Source organism: Elephas maximus, chromosome 15 (assembly GCF_024166365.1).
Source record: "Elephas maximus indicus isolate mEleMax1 chromosome 15, mEleMax1 primary haplotype, whole genome shotgun sequence".
Classification (NCBI taxonomy): domain Eukaryota; kingdom Metazoa; phylum Chordata; class Mammalia; order Proboscidea; family Elephantidae; genus Elephas; species Elephas maximus.
Window position 1 is genome coordinate 31,446,223 of NC_064833.1, and position 14,133 is coordinate 31,460,355.

The following is a 14,133-nucleotide window of genomic DNA, read 5'->3' on the forward strand; positions in this document are numbered from 1 at the left end:
CAGAACTTTCTATTCATTAGTAGAGAAGGGTGATAAGAATTTGTGCTTGCAAAACTTGGGGAAAATATTCATTCAATGGATTTTATTTTAAGCACATTGTAAAAACAGCTTGTTTGGCATTATATAGATGGTGAATATGGTTATTTGATTAATCTATGTACTTTTCTATTGGCTTTACATTTGTCGTTTGTAGTGTGAATTGCTCTTTTGGGTTATTCTACTGTATTTATACAAGAGCAGCATCATGTTTTCCTTTGCTTGTGAGCACATTTTCTCTAAGTACTAACTTCAATCTGCCTTGTGTATATTCAATCGTTTAAGAATCTTACCCAACTTTATGAATGCTTCAATAGCTAGCACAGTCTTGAACGTATTTGGAAATTAAAAATGTTTATTCAAATAAAGTAAAAGTCCAAAGACAGTAGAAGTCTTGTCAATTGTTTGTATAATACAGATAAAAATATTATTTTAACATATTCCTCATAGAGAATTGACATTTTTAGTATTAGCTTTTAAGTGCTTTTAAATCACTTTCCCATATAATCCCTTATATTTCAGTCTTGAAGCTGTAAATTTAGTTTTACTATGTTTTGTTTGCATACAATTCTCCAAGAAAGAGCAGCAATTAAGGTCCTTCCCAGCCACAAAGATGCAGGTTTGTTTGTTTTTAAACAAATGCAGCCATCTGTAAAACTAGGTTGTTGTTTTAGGTGCCTTCCAGTCAGTTCTGACTCATAGCCCCTTCTATTTGAGACACTATGTACAACGGAAGGAAACATTGCCTGGTCCTGCAGTATTCTCATAATCATTGCTGTGTTTGAACCCATCGTTGAAGCCACTGTGACAATCCATCTCATTGAGGTTCCTGGTGATAGAAACAACACATGAGATCCCATGACAGAATTTTGCAAGACCAATGACTTCTTCGTTGCAAAAACCTTTTTTTCAACAACATCAATGGTGATTATACACATGGACCTCACTGGATGGAAAACACAGGAATGAAATTGACTACACACGTGGAAAGAGACTATGGAAAAGCTCAATGTCGTCAGTCAGAATAAGGCCAGGAGCCAACTGTGGAACAGACTACCAATTGCTCATATGCAAGTTCAAATTGAAGCTGAAGAAAATGAAAACAAGTCCAGGAGAGCCAAAATACAAACTTTGGTATACCCTTTCTGAATTTGGAGACCATCTCAAGAATAGATTTGACACATGAGCACTAAAGACCACAGACCAGATAAGTTATTGAATGACACCAAAGATATCCTACATGAGGAAAGCAAAAGGCCATTAAAAACACAGGAAAGAAAGAAAAAACCAAAAAGGAAGTCAGAAGAGACTCTGAAACTTGCTCTTGAACATAGAGTAGCTAAAGCTAAAGGAAGAAATGAGGAAGTAAAAGAGCTGAACAGATAATTTCAAAGGGCAGCTTGAGAAGGCAAAGAAAATATTATAATGTAATGTGCAAAGACCTGAAATTAGAAAACCAAAAGGGAAGAAAAAGCTCTGCATTTCTCAAGCTGAAAGAACTGAAGAAAAGAATCAAGCCTCGAGTTTCAGTACTGAAGGGTTCTATGGGCCAAATACTGAACAACTCAAGAAGCATCACAACAAGATGGAAGGAACACACAGAGTCACTGTACCAAAAATAATTGGTCTACATTTCAAACATTTCAGGAGGTAGCATATGATCAAGCCCTGATGGCACTGAAGAAAGAAGCCCAAGCTGCACTGAAAGCATTGGCAAAAAACAAGTCTCCAGGGGTTGACAGAATAGCAACTGAAATATTTTAACAAAAAAATGCAGCTCTGGAGGTGCTTACTAGTTTATCCCAAGAAATTTGGAAGACAACTGCTTGGCCAACTGACTGAAGAGATGCGTATTTGTGCCAACAGAATGTAGGAATTACGGAACAATATCATTAATATCACATGCAAATAAAATTTTGCTGAAGATCATTCAAAAGTAGTTGCAGCAGGGATCTGCCAGAAATTCAGGCTGGTTTCAGAAGAGGATGTGGAACCAAGGAGATCATTGCTGTTGTCAGATGGACACTGGCTGGCAGCACAGAATACAAGAGGGATGTTTACCTGTGTTTTATTGACTATGCAAAGACATTCAACTGCGAGGATCATACAATTTATGTCTAACATTGTGAAGAACAGGAATTCCAGAACACTTAATTGTGCTCATGTAGAACCTGTCTGTACATAGACCAAGAGGCAGTCATCAGAACAGAGCAAGGGGTTACTGAATGGTTTAAAATCTAAAAAGGTGTTTGTCAAGGCTGCATCCTTTCACAATACTTATTCAATTTTATGTTGACCATCCAAGAAGCCAGACTATATGAAGAAGAATGTGGCAGAATGGAGGAAGACTCATTAACAACCTGTGCTATGCAGATGACACACCTTTGCTTGCTGAAAGTAAAGAGGACTTGAAGCACTTGTTGACAAAAATCAAAGACTACAGCCTTCAGTATGGATTACACCTCAACACAGAGAAAACAAAAACTCTCACAAGTGGATCAATAAGCAACAACATGATCAATGAAGAAAAGATGGATGTTATCAAGGATTTCATTTACCTTGGATACACAATCAAAGACCGTGGAAACGGCATTGAAGAAATCTAACAAAGTATTGAATTGAGCAAATTTGCTGCAAAAGACCTCTTCAAAGTGTTAAAAAGCAAAGATGTCACTTTGAGGACTAAGACGAGTCTGGTACAAGCCATGATATTTTCAATCATCTCATATGCATATGAAAGTTGGACAATGTATAAGGATGACCAAAAAAGAATTGATGCCTTTGAGTTATGGTGTTGGCAAAGAATATTGACTCTATCACTGACTGCCAGAAAAATGAATAAGCCTGTCTTGGAAAAAATACAGCCAGAGTGCTCCTTGGAAGTGAGAATGGTGAGGCTTCATCTCATATACCTTAGACATGTTATCAGGAGTGACCAGTACCTGGAGAAGGACATTATGCTTGGTGAAGTTGAAGGTCAGTGAAAATGGGGAAGGCCCTCAAGGAGATGGATTGACACTGTGGCTTCAACAGTGGGCTCAAGCATAACAACAATTGTGAGCATGGCACAGGACTGGGCAAGGCCTTGTTCTGTTGTACACAGGTTTGCTATGAGTTGGAAATGACTGGATGGCACCTAACAACAACTATATCTGTATTCTTATTTACAGAGATAGTGAACTTTGATTAATAAAAACCTTTAAATAAGAACAATTGATGTCAATATTAACAGAAATAGTCATAAATAATATAAAATATACTATATATTCTTAAATGTGAAGTGAATTCTAGACTTAAATATGTTTCAGTTATATGATTAATATCATACAAAAACTATTGTTTAGATTTCTGAAAAATGATAGGTTTTACAATGTTATGCAATAACCACTAAGTAAAACGATGTTCTAAAATTCTTTTTCCAAAAGGACAACTCATAAATATCTACTAAAAATGAATTCAGACCATTTTGGGGGGAACCTTTTCTCCTAGAGACATCTGCCAAGTGTAAAAGTGGTGACTGAGAAACTTGGTAGATCAGTGGACTCCTTTTAGGGTGAAGGAGATAAAACTTAGAGCTTAGAGTTCACCAAGTATGATGAGCCTCGTACCTCCCTCTACCAATTTTTGGATGGGACCCTGAAAGGCTATATACCCTTAGAGCAAGGTAAAGAAGAAAGATTGCCTTGGTATTCAAATTGGCATGACTTATGAATGTTGGAATCAACTCGACAGCACTGGGTTTGGTTTTTTGGCTTATGAAGTAAGTAGAATGGAAGCAGAAGTGGAAGTGGAGTAAGGGCATAGGCAGGCTAATTGAGGCACATGTGTGATCTTAAGATGACTGGCCTTAGATAGGAGAAATGAAGGATAGAAACCTAGATTAGTTTGATTATTTGTCTATAAAAAGCTTAGAATATTGGCATTATTTCAATTTTCTCTGAGAAAGAAATTATCGTATTAAAATTCAGTATTAGAGTATTGTTTTTACGAGTTATTGAATTGATTTTTGACTCACAGTGACCCTGTATGACAAAGTAGAACTTTCCCACAGGGTTTTCTAGGCTGTAACCTTACAAGAGCAGATCATCAAATCTTTCTCCCACAGAGCTACTGGGTGGCTTGAACTGCCAAACTTTTGATTAGCAGCCAAGTGCTTAAACATTGTGTCACCAAGCCACTTTGATTCAGATATTAATGTCATTTAAATAAGAGTACATCATTACAATATGAAAATGTAATACATATGGAAACTTACTCTATATTTCCTTGCACTGCTTATTTTCAAATTGTGCCTTTAGTTTTAGTTTTGTTATAATTTAGTTATTTTTGTTCCAATATTATTATAATAATATATAATTGGGACAAAAAATATATAGGAGTGTCTAATGGAGAAATAAAACATGCCATCATCTTGGCATAGTGGTGCAGAAGTGATTTTCCATTTGGCCCCAAATCAAGAATGGATTGAAGGAAGAAGGCAAAAGTCAAGTATAAGTTAGCAGGATAGATAGAGCACAGCAGAAATTGAGGCAGAATAAGAATTTTGAAGAGGAGTTTAAATAAAAAACTTAGCTACTTGAGGTACCAAGAAATAGAGATTCAAAGGTGATATATAGATGCCTCCAAATATTATTTGGAGATGAATAAATCTTAGATGATTATGGTTATTATTAAAAAAAAAAAAAAAAACCAAACCCACTGCCATCGAGTCGATTCCAACTCATAGCGACCCTATAGGACAAAGTTGAACTGCCCCACAGAGTTTCCAAGGACTGCCTGGAGGATTCGAAATGGTGACCTCTTGAGTAGCAGCCATAGCACTTAACAACTATGCCACCAGGGTTTCCATGGTTATTACATAAACATTTCTATCTACATATTGTTAATATTTACATTTTTTTGTAATTTTTAAAACACATTTTTATCTCCTCCAAGACAAGGAATACATAGATTCATGTGTGCATTTTAAAACATAATGAAGTATACATAAATCCAAATTGGCAGAATATTTTAAAAGGTGCAGCCCTATGAGGCAATTCAAACATAGAATTGTGAGAATCAAATATTGTGAAATCCCATTAACTACGTCACAATGACTGTGAAGGAATTTGCTATGTTCTTTAATAATGGTTATTTAATAATGGTTATTAAATCCAATTTGATTTACATATACTACATTATGTTTTAAAATACACACACAAATCTATGTATTCCTTGTCTTGGAGGAAATAAAAAAGTGTTTTAAAAAATTACAACAATATGTAAATATTAATATGTAGATAGAAATGTCTATATAATATGTTCATGTGTGTATATGTATATGTATAATATACATATACGTATATGTACGTATATACATACATTTTATGTATATGTAGCGTGTGTGTGTGTGTGTGTGCATGTGTGTGCCCTGAACAAAAAGAGAAACCATTCATGACAGACTAAAAATAATATATTTCCTGCAGGAGCAATATTTTGAAAGCAAAAATATCACACCAGTCAAAAAAATAACATAAATGCCTTGATCAGATCATCATCATCTATTTTTTCCAATTTTTTGAGAGTGAAGAAGAGTTGAAACATATTATTTAGCATATTGTTAGAAACAGAATACTATCATTTGTATTCTACAATGCATGTTGTTTCGTACAAAATTTCTTGATTTCACATTGCTTACTTGTTTTTGTTATTCACCATGGGGTTCTTAATCCTCTTTTTTTGTTGCTTCCTGCTTTGAATTATTATTTAATAGTGTTTACCGCCTACCCAACCCCTTGTAGGGAAAGTCACTATCTTTCAGCTCTTCTATATTTAGCTATAACTTTTCTCTTTAAATCTGTTCCAATTGTAACTGTAATGTATTCAGCAAAATATGATTGATTATTTTGACAGTTCACCTTGTTGTACCTAAGAAAGTTATTTTCTAAGAATTCCAACTTATAGTTGCATTTCTATTTTATGATTTGATATGTAGCATCTCTCTTTGGCCCATGGTCGAAACATACTTTTCCACTAGTTGTCAGCTGAGTGTTTCATATATCAAGTATTGGCCTTAAAATGTTGCCTGGCCTTAAGTGTTCCCCACTACATAATCTAAAATAAGAATAATTTATTTATTCAGGTAATTTATTCTAGGAAATAATTCCATGGAAGATGATTAGAGGAACTAAGGAAAGTGAACGTGGATGAACGGACGAAGCAAAAACAAATCCTAGGTTTACTATTAATCTAGTTAACACTAGGGGCAATTGGAATTTAACACACCTGGGGACTGTCTTAAATAGCAACACTGAGAGCATCTTTGTCTGCTTGGAACACTGACTCCCCTTGTCCCCAGGGTTTTAACACCTTTGAATTCCAGGTCTGATAATGTCTCCTATGTAGGCTAAAGCAAGTGATTCATGCAGTGGAAGAGACATAGAATCTTTAAGACGGAAAGCTAGAGACACATGTGGCAGCTGAGGCAAGGTACTATCAAGTGCCACCTTAGTGACACTTGTAACACCAACGGCTAGACCAAAACAGAGGAATAGGAGAAGATGAGTAGGTTATTAATTATCCACAGTCTTTCCCACACCTTCCACTATTCAGGTCTGCTCATTTCCTACATAAAATCCAGTCCAGTGCAGGCTTCTTCAAGGTAGGTAGTTGGTGGCAATCTCTACAAAAATACTTAACACAGATCTGTTAATAGTTTAAGCTACATTTTTCTGCTATTGATACTTATCGATATTGATAAAACTTTCTCCCAAAATAGTGAAGTATGCAATTGTTCTACCTTTGTCACACTGCGTGTCTCAATCAGGGTTTTCTAGAGAAAGGGAACCAGTAACTTTGCCACATTTGGGGCACATAGTTCAATTTTGACTACCATATGGTAATGATTATGAGAGTACATCATAATCCACCACGACTCATCTTGTTATTGAAGGAGACATATAGATATACCTGAGTAGGTATATAATAGAGACCACCGTCTTTTCATTCTGTAATGTATGAGTATGACACTACTTTCTGCCTCTCTACCCAGGATGAAATATTTCTTCTATTTTAATATGTTGGTTGGAAGGCAGGGTGTTTTCAACTGAATGTTTCTATTTAAATTATTCTTACTCCACAGTCAGACAAGAATGTGAGCAATCTGACAGCTGTCAAGGGTAACTATCCAATTATGTATTTGGGGGTTTGACTATAACCACAGATCCAGACAATGACTCTTTGGGACCTACCTTCAGATGGACTTCAGTCAAAATTTCATTAATCACCTCAGTCGTGATGGTATTTTGAGCCTCCTGACTTGTCTGTGTTGGTTCAACAGCCCTCCATAGCCTACAAGAATTCAGTTATATACCTTTTCCAGTCTCTACATTATTCTTATTAATAGTTGCAAGTCACTTTGGGAAAATATTTACTTTTTTACCTTCATGTTCAGTATTCTTTCTCATGGGGAACTAACAGCTACTCTGATCAATGGTTTCTGGATCTGAAAATTGGCTTAGAAACGGGTGAAGGATTGCAACGTTTAATTAGAAATCCGACTCAGACTTCTGCTCCTCAACATTCATTTTTTTTGTTGTTGTTGGTTAAACATATCCAGTAAGCCCCTAGTCAGCTGACCAGCCATCCATTCCCTAAAAATGATCTTGTCTATTAAGTATTCACCTGCTAATCAAAGTGTAGGAGCCCTGGTGATACAGTGGTTAAACACTCAGCTGCTAATTGAAAGGTCCAAGGTTTGAACTCAACAGCTGCTCAGCACTAGCAAGAAGTGGCAGCCTGCTTCTGTAACGATTTACGGCTTTGGAAACCCCATGGGGCAGTTCTGCTTTGTCCTATAAGGTCATTATGAATCAAAATTGACTGGATAGTAATGGTTCAATCAAAGTGTGATATCCCCAGAAACATGAACATAATAGGGAGCTTGTTAGAAACACAGAATCTCAACCCCCGTTCTGGATTTTTTTAATCAGAATCTATATTTTTCAAAATAACTTCATGTGGTTTTTATGGATATCAAAATTTGAGAATCATTGTAATAGCAAATATCACAGATCCCTGTAGTACAAGGAACATGGGCTACCATTCCAACCTAGATGCCTGTTAAATATCACTACTCTGCCTCGAAGCATAAGTTATGCTGCCTAGAGTCTATTCATTGCGGCTGCTGTTGAGTCAATTCCAACTTACAGTGACCCTAGAGGAGAGAACAGAACTGCCCCGTCAGGTTTCCTAGGCTGTAAATCTTCACTGAAGCAGACTGCCACACCTTTTTCCAACTTTCACAGTCTCAGAAGGCTTACTTTAAATTCCAAACAACAATAGAGACTTAACTAATGCCTAATAGCTAACTTATCCTCCTTACTGAGTTTCTATACTTCACCACACCTTCATTGTTTTCATGAACAGAATTATTAGAATTATATCATTTTTATAGTCATCATGAAAAATACATAACTTTTTAAAAAATGCTGTTTTTATTATTGCTGTTTATATTTTAAAACATTTCAAAAAGAGGATCCCATATGAACTTTCCATACTCTTCCATTTGCTATGGGTCTTGCAAAATCTGGACTTCTCAAAAATCTATTATGTGTTTCTCTGGATTTACAGATTTTGGGGCTATGTAGCCCTAGAATACATGCGCACATGGCCATTTTTCCCATTTCAATTTTACTTGAAAGTTTGGTCAGATATATTATTTTAATATTTTAAAAAATCGATGTAGATTATTTAAACTGATTGCATGAATGGAAAATAAAATGCGTTTTAAATTTACGGACATTGCTTTGAGATACAGCCCCAGGCTTCAAAGGAACAGTTTCACTCTCCTCATTACCCAGCTAAAATCAATGTTTTTGAAGTAAATCTTACATGACTAAGTCTGTAGTTGGAATGAAATACTAGTCCTGCATATATTATTTCTGCCTTTGAGGGGAAAAAAAAAAGGAGTGCTGTGTGACTCTAGGAGCTCATGATTTCTGTGCATTACTTGGACCTCTACTGTAGCCAATGATAAAAAGGACATTCCCATACAGTTAATAATAATACTTTTGGTGGCAGCTACTGAAATGACTTTGAATGAGCCTGCCTCCTGTTATTGATGCCCTTGTGTAATTCCCTGCCTTTGAACATGGGGATTAAAACTGTTTCTTTTCACGGTAGAATACAGCAAGGGTAATGTGCAGTATGAAACAAGCACTGGAACCATGGTGGTGGTAATAAAAGCTGCAAAAACTAATTTGCATTTTATACAAAGATAAACCAGAATATATAGATCTCTATTTTCAAAAGCTGTCTTCTGGCAATGTTGATACATGTGCGTTGTTACATCTCTCCGGTAATTTTCAAGCGTTTGCCTTTCTTTGTTAAATAAATCTTCTCTTGCTAGAGGTATCAATTCGGATTAGAAGTTTATCCTATGGCTAAAAGACAAAGTAAAAAGGCCAAGCAGAGAGTAATCTCATCTTTCCAGAGAAACCCACTTAAGCTGCAGCAGTGTCTTTTCTTTGCAAGCTTCTCTCCACCGGAAGGTGGTTCTAGTATTTAAAGGTGCAATGTTTTTCACAAAGCGTTGCTCTAACGCAAGCCAACTACGCTATTGTGTGCTATTGCAAAGAAATATCGATCCATTATCCTGTTGGAAGAAAAGTGGCTATTTTAGGCTTGAGAGATGATGTATGAATTTCCAGCATGATGCCTTCCTAAGGGATTTAAATGGTATTTTTTTTTTTGCTATAAATGACAGAAAAATTCTATTTAAGAAAAAAAAATTATTTACTGACTCAGTCATAGATATTTTATCACTTAGTAACATTATCAGTTTTCTTCTTTAATATAAGAGCACTTTTTAAACATAGAGTTATTTTAATTGTTCACAAAGATATTGATCAAGCATATGGATATTCTTTGGACTCGGACTGAATGGTTTGGGGAAAGACTTTCATTATTCAGTAGATGAACAACAGTCTCAATTTGTTTTATCTGAGTTTTCATAGGTCACATATTAGTTTTATTATGAGACCTTAGAATACTGATGAATACACAGACTGTAACAAGGTGTGTAGCCAATAATAAAGATCCAATAAACTCTCTTTGAAATGTATGTTAACATGCTTGAAAGTACATGCTGTTAATAATGTCAAAAGTTACTCAGATTTAAAACATTAATATAGCTTCATTTACTTAACAATTCATTTTGATTCTAACATTAGAAACTTAAAATTGTGACATGCCTATGCCAAATGTATAGTGTGCAAAATCTTTACTGACTTGCTCTTTAATGTAATTTGCTCTACCCAACCCTTTGTTAGAACCCAAGACTTATCATATATATCCCACAAAATTACTGTAGACATGCTGTTTCTGAACTATGTCCAGGATTTTACTTTCTGTCTTATCCACCATCATTTTCACATTTGAACCCATTTAGATGTCCATGATCGCTAGTGTCCACATGTGCGTATTAACTAATATTGTGGGAAGATGCATAATCTCTTAGAGTATTAGAATATTCTGTCTACTATTAGAACATTCTGTCCTCTGAAAAGTTATTGTATTTTCATTAATAACTGTAACAAATTAAAGGCTTTCTCCTTTCCTCAAATAGTATCAAAAACTGATTTAGCACCTTACATCTCACAATTCGGTTTCAAGTGTATTATCTCATTTAATCTACACAGCAAATTTCTGAAGTAGGCAGATAAATTATCATCCTATTTATATAAAAAAAGGAAACTGAATACTGAGGATTTTATGGACTTGCTAAATTTCACACTTCTACAAAAAAAAAGTGAATGACAAAACTGTAAGTCATATGTGGGCTTTCTGACTCTTTGTTAGATGTGCTTTTCACTGTACCATGCAATTGTTCAAAAAACAGTATGTGGTTAACTATATAAAGTGTAATATGCATGGCAAATAAAAATAGCATTGACAATGTCAATTGTCAACTACAGTTTAAAAGTAGTTAAATATTTTTTATCTCTAATAAACCAGAGTTAGAATTTTATACTAGTAAAATTATTATTGTTGTTAGGTGCCATTGAGTCAGTTCTGACTCATAGGGGCCTTACGTACAATAGAAGGAAACACTGCCCGGTCCTCTGCAATCCTCACAATCTTGAGCCTATTGTTGCACCCACTGTGTCAGGCCATCTCATTGAGGGTCTTCCTCTTTTTCACTGATGTTCTACTTTACCAAGAATGATGTCCTTCTCCAGGGAGTGGTCCCTCCTAATACCATGTCCAAAGTATATAAGATGTAATCTTGCCATCTTTGCTTCTAAGGAGCATTCTGGCTGTACTTCTTCCCAGAAAGATTTGTTCATTCTTTTGGCAGTCTATAGTATATTCAAAAGTAATATTAGTAATTAATATATTATAATAAACTATACTTACGTAAGGATCCCTGGAGGTGCAGTGGGTAAGGGCCTGGATGCTAATCAAAAGGCGAGAAATTTGAATCTGCTAGCCATTCCTCGGAAACTTACGGAGGAGTTCTACTCTGCCCATAGGGTTACTATAAGGCAGAATCGACTCAACAGCAATGGGTTTGGTTTTGTCTGGTTTGGTATTTTTACATATAATATATCTTATGTGTATACTTCATAGTTTTATTTTAAAGATTACTTTAAACTATATTTAAACTCAAAGTTACAACCTAAGAGCAAATTTGCACATTTTGTATTGCTGTTGAAGAAACTTTCAGTTTGTTAAAATATTTTCTAATCCTTTTGCCTAGTTTCCTCCCACAATACAAACTAGAAATACAAAAAGTCACTTTCTCAGATTTCCTTGCTTTTCATAGAAACCAATTCATGAGAATTAAATGGAAGCTGCCGGGGTGCTTTAGAGAATTTTAAGGTACTTATAAAAAGACTTGAAGGCCTAACCAGAGCAATAACACATGAAAAAGAAAAAAAAGGTGTCCAGGTTGGGAAAGAAATAAAATTATCTCTATTTGAGGATGACATGATCCTATACATAAAAAATCTCAGCATTTGCAGCAAACTTCTAGAGCCGATAGAGGAATTTAGCAAAGTTGCAGGGTACAAGGCCAACAAACAAAAATTAGTCGGGTTTCTATATGCCAGCAATGAGAAATCTGAAAGGGAAATTAGAGAAATGATTCCATTTACAATAGCATCTAAGAGAATAAAATAATAGGAATAAATTTAACCAGAAATGTGAAAGACTTATACAATGAAAATCTTAAAACACTGATGAAAAAGATTGAAGTAGACTTAAATAAATGAAAGTTGTTCCATATTCATGGATTGGAAGATTTAATATTGTTAAGATATCAATACTACCCAAAGCAATCTATAGATTCAACACAATCCCAGTAAAAATTCCAACAGCCTTCTGTACAGGAAAAGAAAAACCAATCCTTAACTTTATATGGAATGGCAAGAGGCCTTAACTAGCTAAAATAGTGTTGCAAGAGAAACATAAAGTAAGAGGACTCACATTGCCTGATTTTAAAACATGTTAAACAGCTACAATAATCAAAACATCCTGGTACTGGTATAACAATAGAAGAAAAGACAAATGAAATTGAATTGAAAGTCCAGAAATAAACCCACACATCTATGGTCAACTAATATTTGACAAGGGTGCTAAGTCCATTCGATGGGGAAAGAAAAGCATCTTCAAATAAATGGTGTTAGGAAAATTGGATTTCCATATACAGAAAATTGAAACACGACCCAGGTGTCATACCATACACAAAAACAAATTCAAAAATGGATTAAGGGCCTGTATGTGAAAACTAAAACCATACAATTCTTAGAAGAAAATGCAGGGACAAGGCTGACAGGCCTAGCTTTAAACAATGGATTATTGATTATATAATAACAAAAGCACAAACAGCAAAAGACAAAATAAATAAATGGTAAATCATAAAAATTAAAAACTTTGGCTCATCCAAAGACTTAACAAAAAAATTAAAAAAAAAAAAAACTGGCTACCAAATGGGATAATATCTTTGAAAATCATTTACCTGATAAGAATCTAATGACCAAAATGTATATAAATTTTGATAACAACAAAAAGATAAAAAACCCAATCAAAAATGGGCAAATGATTTGAATAGGCATTTCACCAAAGAGGACATTCAAATGGCCACCAAGTAAATGAAAAGATGTACAACTCATTAGCAATCAGGGAGATGCAAATCAAAGCCACAATGAGATACCATTTTACTTAGGATGGCTAAGATAAAACAAAAATAAAACAGAATCAGGAAATAATAAATATTGGCCAGATTATGAGGAAACTGAAACATTTATCCACTGAGAATGGGAATGCAAAATGATACAGCTGTTGTGGAAAACAGTGTAGCAGTTCCTCAAGGAACAAAAAAATAGAACTATGTATGATCCAGCAATTCCAGTCCTAGGTTATATCAGAAACATTTGCAAGCAGAGACTCAAACAGATACTTGTACAACAATGTTTACTGCAGCACTATTCACAAAAGCCAAAAGGTGAAAACAAACTAAATGCCCTCAACAGATGAATGTGGTACATACTTACGTTGGAATACTGCTTAGTCAGTAAGAAAAATGAATGTTGATACATGCTACAATATGCATGCAGCTTGAAGATATTATGCTGTGTAAAGTAGGTCAATCACAAAAGGACAAATATTGTATAACCTCATTTACATAAATAGACAAGAACAGGCAAATGTACAGAGACCAAAGTTTCTTAGTGATTACCAGGAGTGGAAGGAAGGGGGAAATGGGGAAATTATTGCTTATGGAATACTGAAATTTGACTTAACGGTGAAGAAAAAATCACATTGATTAAGGGTAGGGTTGTGCAGCTGATTAGTGCAATTGCTGTCAATAAGCTGTACACCTGTAAAAAAGTTGAATTGGCAAAAGTCATGTGATAGATATATTTACAACTAAATCCCAAAAAAGAGTAGGAAAAAAAAAAATTCCTTTTTTTACTGAGGCTGCCTATGTACAACCAAATACCTTATGGAATTTTCTTCCTTGGTTTGAGGTCATGTTTTCATGAAACACCCCCAGTTAATTGGTCTAATAGCATGTTTAGTTCTTCTATTCTCCCTCCTAGTTCATTGTGTAGT